Consider the following 20,214-nt stretch of genomic DNA (forward strand, 5'->3'; position numbering starts at 1 on the left):
GCCACAGTACACCCAACACCACAGCTATCACGCGGCCGATCATACAGATATTATATGGTGCTACGGGGAGGCTGTGATGCTGCAGATAGAAAAAGCAGGTGGCTTCGCCGCACACGCGCGCCAGCGCACCGCCTGTATTTCTGCTAGCACTATGCCCCCCAAAAAATACATTCTAAAGTGCCTCCACGCACAGCACTGCGAAAGTCGTCATCCCCGCATAGGAGACCCTGTCGTGCGCTCTGCCAAGCGGGTGGCCGGTCGGCACCGGGCCCAAAATGGGCATCGGCATGAGATGAACAGTGCCCGTATCCGCGAATGCCACACGAGGCAGCGAAATGACTAACATAAAACGGACACCAGAAGAGGTGCGCGACATCGACCTCCAGCGTGTTTCGGACGCTGCTAAGCCAAGACGCGCAGGAGCAGGTGTAGAGTTGATTTAGTCTTTCACATGCACAGCGTTGTGCTAGACAAAGAGAAAACTATTTTGCCCTTAAGCTACCACAAAGCAGTACAAGTGCGCAGTGAGAAGCAATATATAAAAATAGGGGTTGAAAAATATCTGCCGTCTTTTGTACGTAGTTACGACCACTTTGCGCGTCTCTTTTAACAATAGGTGTTCAGTGCTGTCTAAGACGAAAAAAAGATTGAAGCAGCACAGTATAGTGCTCAATCAAACACCTTGCGAGGTGCATTATTAAATCAAAAATGCGTGAAAGGTTCCTCGCGAACCGTCTGTAGTGTTGAGCAAATCGCAGCAACCTGTGACCTGCAATTTTTCTCGCCGCCCACAGCGGCCGCGTTTCCATGGAGGCGAAACACTAAGGCGCCCGTGTGCAGTGGTATGTCAGTGCACGTTAAAGATCCCCATGTGGTCGAAATCATTCCGGAGCTCTTCACTTCTGCACCTCTTTTAAGAGCGTTTTCTCCTACTCATCAAGTATCGAGATATCACGGGGTCTTCTACGACCCCGTATCACAGCGCCATCTGTGGCAGCAACTACTCATCACGTTTCGATATTTCTTGAGGTCTCCTACCACCCTGAGATTAAAGCGCCATCTGTAGCTGCAACTAGGAAACAGCGCATCTCTCAGTGAGACTTGTACCGCCATCTACAATAGCATTGTAGAAACAACCATCTGCCGCATGCCAATGACGACGTGACTTTGTATTATGGTGAATAGAGGTGTAACTATGTGAGCATGACGTCAGAGAACGAAACGGCGTAGTTTCGGTTTCTAGAATCAAAGATGGCGGCTAATAAAATTGGTTGTGACCTCTCATCTCTTGCCCACCCCTCTTCTGACCAAAAAATATCCTAAAAAGAGTAGGAAAACTGTCCCGTTACTGGAACGCTATACATGTATACATTCGTTCCACTCTAAATACTCCGACAACAATGGGCACCCATACGGGGACAGTTGTATACCGAATTTGGTCGGGGAAATAAAACCCTATGGGTTGTGGTATAGCAATAAAACCACAATTACATAAAGGTAAACATTGTAAAAGGTAAACGCCGATGACTTTTCACTCGCTCAATCAATCAGTCACTGCTATGGCTTCCTAGCTATCCGAGACGCTGCTGTTGACGTAATCGAGGCCGTAGCCGCAGCGTTAGCCGCTCCGAGCCAATACCGTGCGCTTTTTATTTTAAAGCGAAAGCTTTACTGGCCGCAAACTTGCGATTTCGCCGCGGCGGTGCTACGAGGAGGCACATGACGTCACAAAGCGCGCCTCGCCGAGGATATTTCTCTCTCGCTCCCTAGTCACTACTGCCATTGCGGCTATAGCAGCACCCAGCCACAGGTATTCCCCTGCTGCGCAGCGCCGCGCCTTTCCATAAAATCCAACTTTCAAATTTCAGTTCTTCCCTCCTTTACCCTTCCCTTACGGCGCGGTTCAGGTGTCCAACGATATATGAGACAGATACTGCGCCATTTCCTTTCCCCAAAAAAACCAATTATTATTATTCCCTCTCACCCTTATCCTTTCCTTTACGGCGCGGACCGGGTGCCCACCGAGTTATGCGAGACGGTTAGTCTGCCATTTCCTTTCCTCAAAAAAAAAAAATCAAGTGAGCCGACGGCATTCGTAGAGTTCATTGGCGTTGAGAACTTTGCAAAGGCCGTTCATTTTCACGAAATGAAAGGCGCACAACCGGCTCCGTGGGTAAGTGGACACCTCAATCTCGCTTTAATATATGTAGCGTTGGTGTCCAACTGCAAAAGCCTGCTGTGATTGCGTTCCGCACACTGGATAGGCAGCGCACTCTCCCTGTCACCATGGGAGGTGGCAAGCAGTTAATGGTTGATCGCGGTATCGATCACCAAATGAACGCTGCGTCCTAGCTATTGCTTCAGTGCCGCATGTCAGCCTCAACGCTGTCAGCGCTAATGCATTTAGGCCAAAATTTTTTTTTCACCTCCGCCACGTGTATCAAAGCACCAATGAGGCGTCCGCATATCCAGGGAGCCAGTTATGCGCCCTTCGTTTTCTCAAAGCCATCGCAGTCTAGAACATTATAAACGCCAACGCCCCAGTGAACGCCAAAAATTTCGCTTTGTATATCCTGGATTAGCAAAGCTAATCCACATTTTTTTTTGCGCGTGCAGCCTGATCTGACGGACTCGGCACAACGCCGAAATCGGCCGCGAGAGGGCCCGAGTGCCCACTCTTTACTTTTAAGTGACGCTATGGCCACGGCACGCAGAAGAAAAATCGAGAATATGTTTCGATGATTTAGTGCAGCCGACAGAATTGAGACGTTTGTATTGCAAATAGAACCAACATCTCCCCTGAACAAGGAAAACCTTTACTCTGTAGACGCATTGCTATGTACCGGGTGCTCCGTTTATTAATGCAGAAAAAATGCCTTATTTTTCAACCTTGAGTTTGTTAATGGAAGCTCCTTCACAAAAATTGGAAGCTGCATAAAGACACAATCCAGACCGCCAAATAATTTATTTTTCTCTGTCAAAAAATACTTCAAACAGGGAAGTTTTTCTGGAGTGCATACAGTGAGGTAGAGGCTGATGTCAGGAGAGAGCTGCAGTTTTAGCAAACCGATACAGTAGGCCTTCAATCCTACAAAGAGAGAGAGATTAAGAAGAAATCTTTTTTTGGCCACAAAATTTTATATACCCTACAAACACACTCTCTGCTCTCTATTCTGTATCTCTCTGATATTTAGCATCGCAGCATATTCAGGTATTTTGCTTAAAAGCTACACTTTTAAAGCGAAAGCTTTACTACGCCAGCGAGCGAGCCATTCGACTCGGCGGGCCGTATGCCGTATGCAGGCAGCCGTCTGCGGTGGCTGCCGAACGACTTTGATCCGTCGTTGCATAGCAACGCAGCAGCCGCGCTCCAACAGATGGCGCCACCGTCGACGCCGTTGCCGTCGCCGCTCGCTCCACCAGATGTGCTCCTCTGGGCTAGAGGGAGATGTGCTGTCGCCTTGCGGGTGGGGGGGGGGGTGTATCTATATATGCGCTTCGCCTCGGTGTTTTGTAGTCGTTATGGAGAGTGCGAATAAGACGCAACAACGAAAGAACGCAGCGAGGAAGAGACAAGCGCTCAAGAGACGCCAGAAGAACGCGCCGCATGACTCGTGAAGTGCCTCAACGAAGATGCGGCTAGAAGTCGTGCCACGTCCCGGAGCGACAAAGCTCTAAGGCGCCCGTGTGCTGTTCTTTGTCTCTGCACGTTAAAGATCACCATTTGGTCGAAATTTTTCAGGAGCCCTCCACTACGGCACCTCTTTCTTCCTTTCTTCTTTGACTTCCTCCTTTATCTCTTTCCTTACGGCGCGGTTCAGGTGTCCAACGATATATGAGACAGATACTGTGCCATTTCCTTTCCCCACAAATAAAATATTATTATCCTCCATCAAAACGTGGCCGCCTGGTCGTACTCGAATCAGGGTACTCGGGCTCAGTAGACGAGTGCCATAACCGCTGAGCCAGCGCAGCGGGTTGAGAGCCCGAATAAGTTTTAATTTTTTGGACGCGTTTTGCCTCCATAGCAACGCGACCGTGGGGTCGGTTCGAAACTGGAACTTTGATTCAAAAACTGCAATCCAAAATTTCGCAGGAGGCCAAATTGACGTCCGTGCTTTTTGAATACTGGACTTGCCAGAAGTACCTCCCCCACCCCGTCTTGTGGATTTCCGCTTGCTCCCAGAATCCTGGAAACGAGGCCAAATATATGTTAGCCCGATATATCTTTAAACCAGATTCTGACGCCTTCCCACACGTCAGAATCTGGTTTAAAGATATCTCGGGCTAACATATTTTGGCCTCGTTTAAAGGATTCTGGGAGGCGCCTTCCCACGCCCGCCGCGGTGGCACAGTGGTTAGTTCGCTCGACTACTGATCCGGAGTTCCCGGGTTCGAACCCGACCGCGGCGGCTGCGTTTTTATGGAGGAAAAACGCTAAGGCGCCCGTGTGCTGTGCGATGTCAGTGCACGTTAGAGATCCCCAGGTAGTCAAAATTATTCCGGAGCCCTCCACTACAGAACCTCTCCCTTCCTTTCTTCTTTCACTCCCTCCTTTACCCTTCCCTTACGGCGCGGTTCAGGTGTCTAATGATATGTGAGACAGATACTGCGCCATTTCGTTTCCCTCCAAAAACCAACTATTATTATTATTATTCCCACGCCCGGGATTCACGAAAGAGTTTGGTCAGACTTTCAGCGAGCTGACAAAGGCCTGCAAGGCCTCGTGTGAGCTAGGCCGGCACCGCACATGTGCCTGGGCAATCGACAAGAAAGCCTTTGGCTCAAATTACACCCATTCTCCACTGTCCCCTCAATCTTTTTCAGAATATCCCCTCTTTCACTCACTTCATCATCTGTGCATCACCCCACAGCGACGCCTCGCTACAACCACTCCAGCATGAGGTTCAGCAAAACACGCAACACATTGAAACTTCTACCGAAATCCCTTTCCTGAACAAAAGCCTGGCCCACCTCAAGGAGGTTTATCACAGCCTCCTGGAACGCTGTAAAGGCAATAAACACTAAAGGACACTTAATTAGCGGCTGGCCGAGCTGCAGACAAAAATCCGACAGCAATCTGAGGAACTCTGCCGATCGAACGAGGGCAGATATGTGACGGCATCACCGGCTGCTTGTGGAGCAAACTCGCATGCCAGCTCCTCGGACACGTCATTAAGCCCACACACACCAAATCAGTGACACAACTCCACGCGACACTCCTCACACGCGAACAAATTGACAATCCCGAGGCGCTCCTGGACAGAGTTCAAACCACATACATCACTCCAGGTGCCACACACTTCTCCCTTCTTCATAGGACCAGCCAATCCCCCACTGCACAGATATAACGGAAATGGTTGTGAAAGCGGGACTCCTGCTCCTCCGATTCAACTCCGCATCAGGCGCAGAACAAATCACAAACGTCAGGGTCCGTATTCTGGATGACTACTCGATCAACCAAAGTGCTCAATATTTCAACCTGTGCTGGAGGGAGGGCATCCTCCCGCGTTTTTGGTGCCACGCGAAGGTAATATTCAAACCGAAACTCAAAGAAACAACTTCCACGCCTAAACCTTTCCCCGATATCGCTATCTTCATGCCTCAAGAAGATCTTCGAGCATGTTGTCTTAACGAGACTCACGAGGAACATGGCGGACAACAATCTATATCCGCACAGCATGGCGGGATTTCATCTACATCTACAAGCACAAGACTCCACCCTGCAACTCACGCACGTTTTCGACCGGCTTCTTCCGGGCCACACCAATGCACTAATAGCTGTGGATCTCTCTAAATAAAGCCTTTGATCGTACTGAGCATCACGTGTTCATGAGTTCCCTATCAACATTGGTTGTGTTGAGCACAAGTACACTTACATTTAAGCATTCCTCACGGAGCTCATGGCTGACAAAAAGTTCGGGACACTGTCGACCCGCTCCTACACGCTTCAGTGTGCCGGCACCCCTCAACGGTTCGCCCTCTCCCTGTTTAACATCACCCGTACCCTCTCACCCCAAAACTGTCATCTATTCCCCACCTGGAGCGCAGTGTTCATGGCGCCGATACCAAGATGTGCACCACCACACGACAGTGACGGCAGCATAGAAAGCACCTTACTGGAAGCAGCCAGCCTCACTCAAAATTATGCACGACACAATAGACACTCTTGCTCCCCAGTGATGCCCGAACTGCTCCTCACTCGACCTAAGAACCGCCGCTCTCCCATTGCCTTTGAAGTGAAGGGGGACACGGCATTCGAGGTTGACACCATCCGCGTATTGTGCCTGGACATCCAGAACGATGGCAAAACACTGCCATCCTCAAGAAACTCAAGTAAGTTGCAAGCGCGGTGTCGCACTCAAACCGCTGAGTTTCGTGCCCCCAAAGGGGCATGATTTGTGTCGCCTCATCCATGCCTTTGTCCTCAGCCGTGTGCTCTAAACTAATCCAGAGATCCAACAATGGAAGCTCGATATAAAAATGCTTTGGATGCCTTGATCAGCATGGCATTCAGGGTCTCGCTTTATATCCACCTACAGACATCGACAGACTTATTACTAGGCCTGCACCTCCACAACATGATCGGGAAACTCGTGGAGGCCTACCGACAGACTCAACACATCAGACTCTCACAAACCTTAACAGGCTGGTATATCCTGGACTCCCTGGAAATCAGAATACCGGCAAACAACACAACCCTCCTCCCTATCTCTTGACCTCTTCACCGTGAGCTGCTCATCTAGCCACTCCCACAAAATATGCACCCGTTACACCATGAACAGTGCCGCCGAGCTCGTGTGAAGGCACTCCATGGAGTGCATGGCTCCAAGCCAGACGCTGTATAGGTGGATGCTGCCTGTACGAGTGATGAAGCTACCGGAGCTGTTGTGGACTCTTCAGCCACTCTCGTCATACTACCTCTCATCCAGACACCTGTCCAGAGGCTGATGTGGAAGTCGCCAATGAAATTGCCATCACCCGCTCGGAAGCCCGATACAAAAGGCTCTAAAACTGCAGTTCAAACTTTTGGGCGCGGCCGTGTCCATCTCCGTGCTTCTGGCATACTGGAATCGCGAGATGCACCCTCACCCAACTACGTAGAGCTGAATTGGGTGCCTGAGGACTCCGGGGATCCCAGGAAAGTATGCCGCGGATCTTCGAGCCCGAGGTTCTTTACACCTGGCTAAGGTGCCCTCAGATCGGAGATTGACTAAGTATCGCACGATCTCATTCAGCGAGCTGACTCAGTCCTACAGCTACTCGTCGCACTGGCTCTACCTATCGCCCCACCTCTGCTTAGAAAACCACGCGACACTTCGGCGCAGGCTACACGAACACTTCGCCTCCCCCCCACACCCTCGCCCACTATCATCTCTCATTCCCAACTCCTGCATGCACTCTGTGCCCACGACCCTTCGCCTCTTTCGTCCACATTATCTACTTCTGCCCGGCGGACCCTCTCCCGCGGTGCCTAGGGAACCTGAAGACCTGCGAGGAATGGGAGACCCTGCTTCGCTCAGAGAATCCGACTGTGCAGACCAGCGCTACCGGCCGGGCTGCCATTATTATGTACATTATGAAAACAAACACTTCAGAGCAGCGGGGTCATGTGGCAATCAAGGGCTTGTAAGGGCAGCTCCCTTACAGGCTGATCCAAACATACTTCGTGTTCCCTACTTACGTAATAAATGTTTTTACTACCATCACTACCACAACCCATGGGCGTACCGAGGTTGCCTTGATTGTAATAACGTTTCTCTTTTTCTCTGTGGCATTTTCTGTACTATCTGTGAGTACGTACACTAACACACACATCCGGATTTTCTAGTAATGAGCCAAGAAATGCTATCGCATTAAACATTTGATGTTCAGATTCACTGATTCTTGCTTTGGTAATTCGCTCAATTCGCAGCGTGGAGTCCTGTGATTAGAATAAAATTATTGTCAAATGTACACATGTCAAGGTTACCGGATACATTGACATGCACCAGTAGGCATGACGCTAAGAATGTAAGGCTAGCCCACTAAAGAGGTACCATAAGCACCTTCGAGCATGTAACAGGAGTTGCTTGTGGCCGATGTAAAACGGGATAGCATACCTATTGACAAAAGAGTGAAACAGCAATAATCTCACGTTTTCAAAAAAAAATTAATCGCTCAGAATTCTGGTCAGTGAGAATCTTTGTTTTCTCGCTGCGACTACAGAGCACACTTGATAGTGCACTGCTTATTTTGTTAACCACCACCAAAAAAAATCCCACCTTTTTCAAACAAATCTTACCATTGAACCGATTAAACGCCACCGCAGTGAATGTTGAATTCAACCTTTGAAAAAGTAACGGACAGTCTCTCCCAGATTTCTTCAGTGATGAAGAAAACAATACATTGCAGGAGCAATGAAATCGTCACGTAAAGCCCGGCATACAGCTGCATCGCACTTTCGGGAAGAGCTGAAGGAGCTGTCTATTAGAGGTTGTCATATTGGCGGCTTCCCTCGTGCAGAAGGACGCACCCATCAAAAAGAGAAATAAGTGTTGTAGAAGCACGCGTCCAGGGCTACGGCGCTGCTGACTCTCGGCCGCTTAACGCCAACGGGACTCTCGGCTGCTTAACGGCAACGTTACATCTGGTGGTGGTGCAGGCTAAGTCGATAATGTACCTTAGAACCCCTTCAAGTCGCAGTTCAAGCGCTAGACATATACCTAAGGTACACACGCCAGTCTACCAGGGCAGTCGCCGATTGCAATTCATACCTCTCGAATTCGTACTGCTCCCTGTATCCAATCCAACACGAAAGGCTACCACAATTAATCCTGCAGCTGTAGTTCTGCCGGTCCTGCTCAACCACCAGCCAGAGCTACCCCAATTCCACGGCCAGCCCCACGAGCACGCCGAAGGCTGGCTGGACCAATACGACCGGGCAGCCATCTACAATGGCTGGGGCGCTGAGTGCAAGATGCGTCTTGTTTATACCACCATCAAAGACTACGCGAGGGCCTGGTTTATAAGCAATAAATCTTGCATTCGAACGTAGGATACGTTCAAAACCGAGTTCCTCCAAGTCTTCAAGGACAGACAGCACGCTACGCAATGAGAAGGCTGACCTGCTTTTGTGGGCCCGGCTTAAACTCCCTAACTAGAGTGTGGTGGTTTATGTCTAGGAGACCGTGCTGTTCTCCAAGGACCCGGTCGTGCAGACCAATGCTGCCTACGTGGCTGCAGGCATTATGGTCTACGGGAACGCTTGAGTACAGTGGGGCTGTGCGTATGCCCGACAGCGTTCCTGCTCCGAACTCCTCAGTTCGTCAATAAAGTTTTTGACGTCGACGAATTGAGTCGAGCAAGTGGGCGTTGACGTTCTCCCACATGCGCTAACGTCGCACAAAACATGCGCGCTTTTAATTTACATTTCATTCTAGGACGCCGATGCTCGTATTTGATACCATGCACCTCTGGGGTTGCTCAGTAACCGCGCTTGGCTGCAGTGCTAGGTGACCTGGGGCCAGATTACGCAACTGTGACAAATTCTGTCACATGTTATTGACAGTGACGTAGAAATGACGACACGATGAGACATCACGTGAAGCAACGCGGAATAAGCCAATTACAGCAGGGCGGCGCCTCAAGAGCGTTAGAGGGACCGTGTGTTTATTTTTTTGTAAAAAGAAATAATAAATAAACAACAATGAAAATAACTAATATTTTATTTTGCCATAACATTCTGTTTAAAGTCTGTAAATATTAAGCAAAACAAAAAGTGTTCGATGTTGTGCTAATAAATTGGCTGGTGGATAACATTTGCTTCCGCGGGGATGAACTCACGGCGGTAAAACGTCAAGCCGCTTTGCACGAAAGCTGCCGATTCTACGCCTTGTTTATTTTTCGTTACGCGGCGTCTGAAGTGAAGCTACTGTGCGGTTAACCTAAGTGCGTAGAAAAATTTGAACGAATGCAGTTAAGGCTACATGCCTACGGAGCGAACTTGCAAGAAGTGATTGGTACGAAATCGACGAAGTCAACTTGTTGAAGTCGATGTTTTTCGCCTCTTTCGATCGATGGTAAAAATGCCAAAAGGTGAAGTGTTGCGATATGTGACGAGTGGTTGTTTGTTTCTTTCCCCTTGGGGAACAGAAGATGACCACGAAGTGCCATTTCCTGGAAAAAATAAAGTGCTTTGCCAGCATAAGCGTGCCTTATTTATATATAGTTGTGTGTCACAGACGTGACCGCGGGAACCCACTCCTTCTGCACGCTAAGTTAGCAGATTGCCTGCAATACCTGCCGCACGTATTTGCTCACCGTCGGTTGAGCGATGCCAACGTGCGCCTCGCTACCAACGGCAGCTTGAAAGCCGCCCTTGTCAAGGAACCGCAGTGCACACAGCACCTGCCGCCGCACCTCAAGCGCACTCGCACGCAAACCTCCGAGTTCATCGGCAAGTTCGTCGCACAGCTATCCACAGTCTCCCTCTCCAGTCGAAAAAGGCGTCGAAAGAGCTCGTCCGGCAATAATAATAATAATTGTTTTTTTTTTGGGGGGGGGAAGGAAATGGCGCAGTATCTGTCTCATATATCGTTGGACACCTGAACCGCGCCGTAAGGGAAGGGATAAAGGAGGTAGTGAAAGAAGAAAGGAAGAAGAGGTGCCGTAGTGGAGGGCTCCGGAATAATTTCGACCACCTGGGGATCTTTAACGTGCACTGACATCGCACAGCACACGGGCGCCTTACCGTTTTTCCTCCATAAAAACGCAGCCGCCGCGGTCGGGTTCGAACCCGGGAACTCCGGATCAGTAGTCGAGCGCCCTAACCACTGAGCCACCGCGGCGGGGCTCGTCCGGCAAGACAAACACGTCTTCGTGCGCCCTCATTCGCCACAGTCGTATCGCAGAGTACACCGCCGCCATTTTCTGTCACAAAGGCAACGGTCAAATTGACGGCCTCAAGACTGACAAAAAGCTCTCAAATAGCAGCTGCACAATATGGTGTGCAACGTCATCACTTCTGCCACATCCGTGACGTCATCTGCAGCCACCCATGACGCAAAAAGCAATATGGCCGCCGGACACGACCAACCAATAGGAGCTAGGTTTATTGACACCTTTGTGACAAGTTTTTGAGAATTTTCCTAATTGACAATTACGTTATCTGGCCCCTGGATTCAATCTTAGCCGTGGCGGCCGCTTTTCCATGGATGCAGAATGAAAAGGCGCCATTGGATAACGATGCCATCGCTCCTCAGAAAACCTCAGGTGGTCAAAATATTGTGCAACACGCAACTGTAATACAATGTTCTTTGCCTCCTGGGTGTGGCTTCGGCAAAACAATCCTCACATTGAGAGATTGAGTTATTGAAATTACCTTATAAAGCGAAAGATAATCGAGGTTTTCGAGTGCACCTCCTAGTGCGAAAAAAAATGAAAAATGGTTTGGAGAAAAGAAATGACACAGTAACTGTGTCAAAAATATTGGCAGACACCTGAACCGCGCCGTAAATGGTGGTGGTGTGGGAAAACGTTGAATCATGGTTACTAGCAGGATACTACGCGTGTCGATGGAATTGAATAACAAGACCTGGGGTGCGGTCTGAGCTCGGTGACCAGAACTGACAAAGCACTCCCTCACCAGAACAGGTTTTGGCCACCCAGGTGTAGTACTTGGCCAAAACCTTCTATTATGAAACCAATTAACTCTCGGACCTGAGTCCCCAGTAGCAGGGGAGCAACTGACCAAGGCGGCGGTCAGTCCTGTGACTCAGCTGAGGGTGCTTAGAATCTCTGGCTCCAGGCTGGTCGCCATTGGAATATGAGCCTGGCAACGTTCAACGCTAGAACCTTATCTAATGAGGCTAGCCAAGCAGTGCTGTTCGAGAAGCTAGCGGGCATTAGATGGGATGCCATAGGGCTCCGTAAATTTAGGAGGGCAGGCGAGGCGTATACAGTGCTTAAGGACGGGCGCATAGTGTGCTATCGAGGATTAGCGGATGGACGAGAACTAGGTGTGGGATTCCTCATTAATCAAGATAAAGCTGCCAATGTAGCTGAAGGTAGTGCAGGCCTACGCGTCTACATGCAGCCATGATGACTAGACCATTGAAAGTTTCTATGGAGACGTGAACAAAGTAACATGACAGTACACTGTACTGACGGGCGCCTTCAATGCGAAGGTGGGCAAGAAGCAGCCTGTATCTTACAGGTACTCAGGTACTCGGGGCAGAAACTTAGAGGCTAACGAAAAGGATTCAGCTTAAGTTAAGGACACCGCAGCGAGCCATGGAATGAAAAATGATAGGTGTAAAGCTAAGAGACCGGAAGCGGGCAGAGTGGGTGAGGGAACAAACGCGTGGGTTAATGACAGCCTAATCGAAATCAAGAGGAAGAAATAGGCTTGGGCATCGCATGTGATGCGATGGCAAGGTAACATCTGGTACTTAAGGCATTCCAAGAGAAGGCAAGTGTACCAGGGGGCGGCAGAATGCTAGGTGGATTGATAAGATTAAGAAGCTCGCATGCATGGAATGGGCGCTGCTGGCAAAGGAAAGGATTAAATAGAGAGACGCGGGAGAGGCTTTTGCCCTGCAGTGAGTGTAGCCAGGCTTATTATGAGGATAACAATTGGCAGGAGAGAGTGGGAACCAGCTTTCCGGGCCAGCCCCTTAAAATTCTAGATGTTCCAAGTCCGGGACCTCTGTGGTTTCTGCCGCAGCTCGATCCCTAGCGACCAGGGCTCTCTGGCTCTCTAACGTAGGTGAGCAGGGCTGTCTCCCAGGTCTCTCGGGTAGGTGAGGGGAAATAGTGTAAGCAGGGCTAGAGGGCTAAGGGAAGTAATAAAGGAGGTTTGTGAAAGAATAAAGGAAGAAAGAGGTGCCGCAGTGGAGGCTTCTAGATATTTTAATCCACCTGTAGACCTTTAGCGTGCACTGACATTGCACAGCACACGGGCGCCTGTTGCGCTTTGCCTTAATTGAGAAGCGGCCACCGCTGTGGGGTTCGAACCCATGTACTCCGCCTCTAGACAAACGCTTTAACCACTCAGCCACCGCGGCGGGCGTGGCAGTCCTTTGGTCGTGGCCGCTGCGTTAGTCCTCGTCCTTGCTGGCGTTTAAGGTCATCGCTAGGCATGACGACCTCCCATTATTCTTTGGAAATCGTTTCGTATGGTTTGGTTTTTGGGGAAAGGAATTGGCGCAGTATGTCTCGGACATCGTTGGACACCTGAACCGCGCCGAAAGGGAAGGGATAAAGGAGGGATTGAAAGAAGAAAGGAATGAAGAGGTGCCGTAGTGGACTGCTCCGGAATAATTTTGACCACCTGGGGATCTTTAACGTGCACTGACATCGCACAGCACACGGGCTCCTTAGCGTTTCTCCTCGATAAAAACGAAGCCGCCGCGGTCAGATTTAAACCCGGGAACTCCGGATCAGTAGTCGAGCGCCCTAAGCACTGAGCCACCGCGGCGGGTTCTTTGGAAATGGTGAGTGTTGGTTCTCGATAGGAACTGAACTAGCATGTCGAGTTATTGTGGTACATATTAAACACATTTGCACAGGCTGGACACTGCAGGCATGTAGTGAGAGGTGGCGTACTGGCCCTACGATGCTTGGATCTAGGAACTCAAGCCAATGCGTCGAGGGCTCCTCGTCACTGGGTGTATCTGTTGCTAAAGAGAGAGAGAGAGAAGATCTTTATTGAAAATGCCTGCAGAATCTGTTAGGCTCCCTCCACGCAGGGAGGACAAGCTTTTACCACGACGCGGCCACTATGTCAGTCTCGTGCGATGTGCTCCTAGAAGTCTTGGTCTCTCGCTACTTCCGCGGTTCTCCTCGGCTTCTCCTTGGTTTCGCTCGGTCGCTGCCTTTCTAGAGCTGCCGAGACCTGCTGGACGGCCTTGAGTTTTGCCTCTAGTTGCGGCGGGATGGTCGTCTTCTCGCTGGCTTCTCGCGGATTTACACTACAGTCCCAAAGGATGTGAGCCGCGGTACCTCTCTCCTTCGCGCACAGTCTACACACGTCACTCGCGTACACACTCGGACACACGTGCTTAGCTAGCACCGGGGTGAGCGAAGACCCCGTGTGTAACTGTCTATATAACACTGCCTCCATCCGGGTAAGCCCCTGGGTGAGGTGGCGGCATAGTCTGTTCAGTTCTACCAATTCACTATTTCGTTGAAGGTGGTCATCTTATCCTTGGCACTGCACCGCGACCAACACTCCGAGTCGGCCGAGCTTGCAGCCTCGCGGTTGGTTAGTCCTCGCGCGGCCGGGTTGGCCGTCTCGTTGTGGTTCACATTCCCGCGTTCCGACACGTCACTGCCCATGTGGGCCAGAAACCACTTGATCAACACAGCACTTTTGCGTCCTATGTCTTCGGCCTTGCGCAGTATGAGCGCGGCCTCACTACATACCCTACACTTGGTGTAGTTCTTCACTGCAGTTCTAGGGTCACACAACACTGTAGTGCATTCGGGATCGGAGACGACCAAGGCGATGGCCACCTCCTCCACCCGGTGCGCCTCTCTAGTCCGGACGCTCGCCGCGGTCTTCGTTGCACCCGTCGATGCCCCGACAACCACCGCCGCGTATGCGTTACTGCTCCTTCGATACTCCGCCGCCTCCACGTAGACGGCGCCTTATTCTCTGGCGTGGAGGTCCACGAGAGCCCTGGCCCTCGTCAGCCTCCACTCCTTGTTGTGCTCGGGGTTCACGTTCTTCGGGATTGGGCAGACCCTGGGATTTCTGTTGATGCTATCCGGTATAGGCACGTCTTTCTCCTGCGTGGCTTACCTCGGCTCGAGGCCAAGGTCCCGCAGTTTGTCTTCCGGTTCTCGTTTCACAGAGAAGCTCGAGTTGCGCCGTTCTCTGTGCTTCGGCTGTTTCGTCCAGCGTGTTGTGGACTCCCAGCGCCTTCTATTTTTCGGTGCTCGTGCTCCCATGGAGATCGAGTGCCACCTTATACGCCTTGCGTATGGTGGCGTCTACCTTGTTACGTTCGCTCGGCCTTCACTTGTGGAAGGCGGCCACGTACATTATGTGGCTAACTGCGAAGGACTGAACGAGCCTAGTCAGGCTCTCTTCCTTCATCCCCGCTTTTCTGCTGGGCACCCTCCTGATGAGTCTCATTGCCGCGGTCGCTTTGCCCGCGAGCTTGTTGACCTTTTCACTGTTTAATCGGTTTCGCTGGATGAACAGCCGAGCACTCGAATCTTCTCGACCTCCGGTATTACTTGGCCTCCCGCCGTCTTGACCGTGATCTTGGGACGCTCGTACTTGACTTCCATATTTTCTTTTCCTGCCCCCTCCTTTCGGTGGAATCACCAGCAGTTCTGACTTGGCCGGAGAGCAAACGATTCCAGACCCGTCAAGCTGTTCCTCGATGGCGTTGACCACTTCTGGCAGCGTTGTCTCCATCTGTTCGTCGCTTCCTCTCGGTACCCATAGCGTAACGTCGTCGGCGTAAATGGCGTGCCGGACGCCCACAACTCTTTCTAGCCGGTTGGCCACCCCGATCATCACGATGTTGAAGAGTGGCGGAGAGATCACCGAACCCTGCAGATTTCCGACGCTGCCCAGCTGCTTCTCTTCGAGCTGCAGGTCTCCCGCGCAGATTTCGGTGGTCCGTTCCATCAGGAAGTCTTTCATGTACTGGTATGCCTTGCTGCCCATGTTTGGTCTGGATACTTGGGCCTGGACAGCCGAGTGCCTTAATTTATCGAATCCGCTCTGTAAGTACAGCCCGAGTATGGCTCTGTTGTCCTTGGTGCCCGTCGTATCGTCAATGATCTCGTTCTTCAGTAAAATCATGGCGTCTTGCGTCCCGAGCTTGTTCCTAAACCCGATTATTGAATTTGGGTAAAGCTCCGATTATTCCAGGTAACGCTGCCCCCAGCTCATGAGAACGTGCTCGAGCACTTTTCCCACGCACAAAGTGAGCGAGATCGGCCTGAGGTTCTCTACGTTGGGCGGCCTGCCAGTCGTGGGGATGAGGATTGTCTTGGCTGCTTTCCATTGCTTGAGCAGCCTTCCTTCTTTCCAGCACTTGTTGTAGAAGTACATAAGCGTTTCGATAGCCGCTTCGTCGAGGTTCTTGAGCGCTCTGTTGTCACTCGATCGGGGATCGCGGTGGACCTGTCATTGATGTCCTCCAGGGGAACTCTGACTTCCCACGTCTGGATGTCTCGACCTAGCGTCTCGTTCTCGTTGCCTTGGTAATACGTTTGTCTTTCCGTGGGGGTGGTTCCAAAGGTACTTGGCGTCCACGCGTCGCTTGACCTCGTTCTCCCCGTGTTCGCAGATTGCCTCGTGTAGGATCCTGGTCAGGTTGTTGTGCTGGTGGCCCTTGGTCTTGGATTCGTCGATGAGGTGCCGCTGTATGTTCCAGGTCTTGCCCTTGTGCATCTGTCCGTCGGCTTCGCTACAGACCTCGTTCCACTGTTGGGTGCATAACACCCTGCAGTGGACCTCGATCTGCCGGGTGAGCTCGGCGAACTTCTTCCTTAAATTTCGGTTGGTTCGTCGCTTCTGCCACCTCGCCTTTATAGACTGCTTGGCTTTTATGAGGTGGGCGAGCCGACTGTCCATCTTGTCTATCCGAACGTCCGTCTGCAGCTCTTTGGTGGCTCCTTCCGTCGTCTCAACGACGTTTGCCGCCCATTGCTCGATGTCCGTAATGTCCAGTTGCACCGCGGGTAGCGCCTTTCGAAACTTGTCTCAATCCGTAATCCGAAGCTTCCTTATGCCGGTGTTGCCTTGGCCTTCGAGCGCTACGACGACCTCCACGATGTAGTGATCGCTGCCCAGCTCTTGGCCCGTGTTTCTCCATTTCGCTTCTCTCGATACACCGTCGGTTTTGACGAAGGTAAGGTCCGGAGTGGTGTCTCTCGTAACCGATGTGCCGATCCTGGTGAGAAAGGCCGGATCCGTGATTAGGTTCAGTCCCACGTCGGTGGCGTCTTGCATCAGCTCTCTCCCCTTGACCATCGTTCTGTGGTAGCCCCAGTCTTGGCTCGGAGCGTTAAAGTCTCCGCACACAAGGATCGTATTGCTCCCCGCGACTGAAGTCGCCTTGTGGAATAGTGCCTTGAACACCTGTTGTCCGCGGGACGGATTGCTATAGTCGTTCACCAGTAAAGTGCTCTCCTTCCTCTTCTTGCCCGTGATTAATTCCACCGTGCAGTGTTTGAAGGCGCTTCTGCAGATCATTTTGTGTTCCATGAAGGTGATCCCTTTCCTGACGTAGGTGCGACCCCTCTGCCCTTGCCCTTGGACGTGTCCTTTTTGTTCGGCGGGCTGTCGTGCAACCGGTAGCCCGGTAGTCTCGGCGTCTCTTCGCTGTGTGTTTCTTGAATCATTATGCAAAACCGTCCTCATCGCTACAGATGACGCCGTGTTCAATCTTTCCTTTCTCAACTCTTCCAACTCTCCTACTGTCTGCACGTGAGAGCTAATGTGGCTCACTGGGCAAGCTAATGCCCTTTCCATATCTTTCTTTCTACAGTCGCGACAACAAGAGACTGGACACTGCAGGGAATGCAGCGTCTGTTATTACTGCTGTAGCTAAGTTGTAGTGGGTAGAGTTCTTGTACGCGTCGGTATGTGCGTGCCTTTGCGTAGCCTTGTGCTTAACTTAGAGTGGGGTGTGTTCGCGTTGATTTTCTCAAGTCCCTATACATCCTTACCAACTCAAAAGAAGCATGCAGAACCTACACGAAAGGTAGAATCTGCAGCCGTCCTAAATATCCTCCGTAAAGTAGGGCATCTCAAACACAACACAACCCACAGGACAATCTGGATTTCAGCGCACACGGGAATAGAGGGTAACGAAAAGGCGGATAGCTTAACTCGCGAGATCACGTAACGAGCTATACCGTTTAGATTGGATATTCGGAGATATTGAGTTTTCAAAGACGAACGAGGATAAGATACTCCCCTCCGCATATGTCTCTAACACAGCACGAAGCAGCTAGTTGGCGGAGCTGAAAACGGGAACTTTCTTTAGCTTACACATCCTACACAAAATGTATGCTACACAATTCAGGGACACATGCCCGTAGTGAGGGGCAACCCCCCCGTTATACCATATCACCTGGGAGTGTGCAAGCAACTACGCGTTCCACCAACAAAAAACCCCCAGTGCGGAGCTATGGGAGAGCCGGCTCACCAGCTGCGAGCTCACTGCCTAGAGCGCACTAGTGCAGCACGCAAGCGAAGCAGCTAGGCTCAGCGGAGCCCTGGAATAGGGGTTCAACCTTGCTGAAAAATGTCAAGCGTCGACAGCAATGAAGACGAAGACCGAACCGCCAACCTCTTAAGAGACCTCAATAAAGTTTTTCTCTCTCTCTCTTTCTCAAGTTTGCCAAATAGTCGGCATACGACAATGAGAAAACAAATTTCTTACGATCTGCACTGTCACCTGGTGGATATTCCGGATACTGAGCGGCGCTGACAAACCTGTGATGTTCTAAGTTTCCTTCTTATGTTTCCAGGTGCCCGAAAACGAAATGGGCGAACGGTTCATTCCATCAATTCGTCGTCACCATAAAATATGCTAGCCGCCCCGGTTAGCTCAGTTAAGTTAAACGACTGCGCCAGTGAAATGGTGATGTCAGCTTCGAAACCCAGACCTAGATAGAATTTTCATTAACTACGACAATTTCCTTTTTAGCCCTATAGCTGCGCTTGGTTGAATGTCAGTAATTAATATCGTATTGAAAATCTACTCAACCTTCGGGGATTCCCCCAAAGCATTAGACCAGACACTGTTTCAATCAATTCGCTCTCGCACTGCCATAAGTTTGCTGTCCCGAATAGCTCAGTTGGCAGAAAAACTGCTCCGGTGAAGCGGTGGTGCCGGGTTCGAACCTGGGAGGAGGATTAATTTTTCTTTAACTGCGACGTTTCTGAAAAAATATCGTTTAACTACAGCATGCACCACAGAGTACTGCAAGTGTGTGGTTGAGCTTTGTTCAGACATTTATAATGGTTCCTAAAAGTAAGCTTCGCTTACATGCTTTTTCTTGCTAAACATACCATTTCCTCGAAACTGTAAACCAGCTTCGACAAGAGGTTTCATTGCCATTCACAAACTGAAGACATCCTGATGCAAGAGGCACATGTGACGAGTTGAGGCTAATGCCTCGTATATCTCCCATAGGCTGATTCCTCCCAAAGGCATCTCCCGCTCTGAAATTTTTTTTAATATGAGAGCATTGCTTCGGTAATCAGCAACAAAACCTGATATCAGCATTGACCAGCAGCAGTGGTCCTACAAACTCCAGATGGCATCTCTGGGGTACCAAAAAAAGCTTGACTAGAGGAATTTCAGCTTTTGAGGCGAGCACGAACACATAGGCGACAAAACAGCAGTGATGCATGGAGAACAAAGGTGGACCTAGTTGATGCGTTGCCTTGCGACTGTTCGGTAATAAGTAGATGAGTCTTTGCAAATCTAGAGAAACGTTTTCAACTGAATAAAAATAAAAATGAAAATAAAAATAAAAAAGTCGTTGCTATCGCATTACAGCAATCAAGCAGTCTTAAGTGCCCTCCGCATTTTTTCTGTGCTGGTTTTATAGATATTATAGGAAGGGACAAAAGGTTTGCGTGACAAATTGGCCGAGAGTGAACTATGGACCTGCGCAGTCCAGATGATGATGATAACCACAAATATTTAGCGCATTTATTTTTCACTGTGAATGCTCATTTAAACTTTAACCTGTATTCTTGGAGCCACAGTAATACCCCGGCCACACTGCAAATTTAATATCATTCCAGCCGAATGTCATTCATCGAATGTCATTAGGTCTCCTTCGGTGCTAGATGGTAAAAATAATGCAATTCGAAAATGATGGCAGTGACGACCAGTGAAAAAAATAGTACAATTGAAAGACATCAGCGCGCATAAAAGATGTTAGAAATTGTGGTGTTTCAAAAGCGGGCGAGAGCATTTCTGTATAGTAATATAAGCTTAAAATATTACTGCCGGCAATGCTTCATCAATTTAGCTATAAAAAGCCGAGCTAAGTGCAAAGTCAACCACGAATCCAATAAACGTAAAAAAATGACTGACGCGGCGGAGCGCGGAAATGACTTCCAAAAGATTAAGTGGTCAGTTACATGTTTATGTACTTGCGAACTAAATGAACATGGAACTCCAACTAGCAAGAATCACGCGAACCAAAATAATTGACGATTGTGGGAAAAGCCCTGCTTCACAT

General features: G+C 50.1%; 1 pseudogene; it reads right to left on the reverse strand.

The window, feature by feature from the left end:
- Nucleotides 1–13,786: 13,786 nt before the first annotated feature.
- Nucleotides 13,787–15,892, reverse strand: LOC144103555 (uncharacterized; annotated as a pseudogene).
- Nucleotides 15,893–20,214: the final 4,322 nt, after the last annotated feature.

This window comes from Amblyomma americanum, chromosome 9 (assembly GCF_052857255.1).
Source record: "Amblyomma americanum isolate KBUSLIRL-KWMA chromosome 9, ASM5285725v1, whole genome shotgun sequence".
Classification (NCBI taxonomy): domain Eukaryota; kingdom Metazoa; phylum Arthropoda; class Arachnida; order Ixodida; family Ixodidae; genus Amblyomma; species Amblyomma americanum.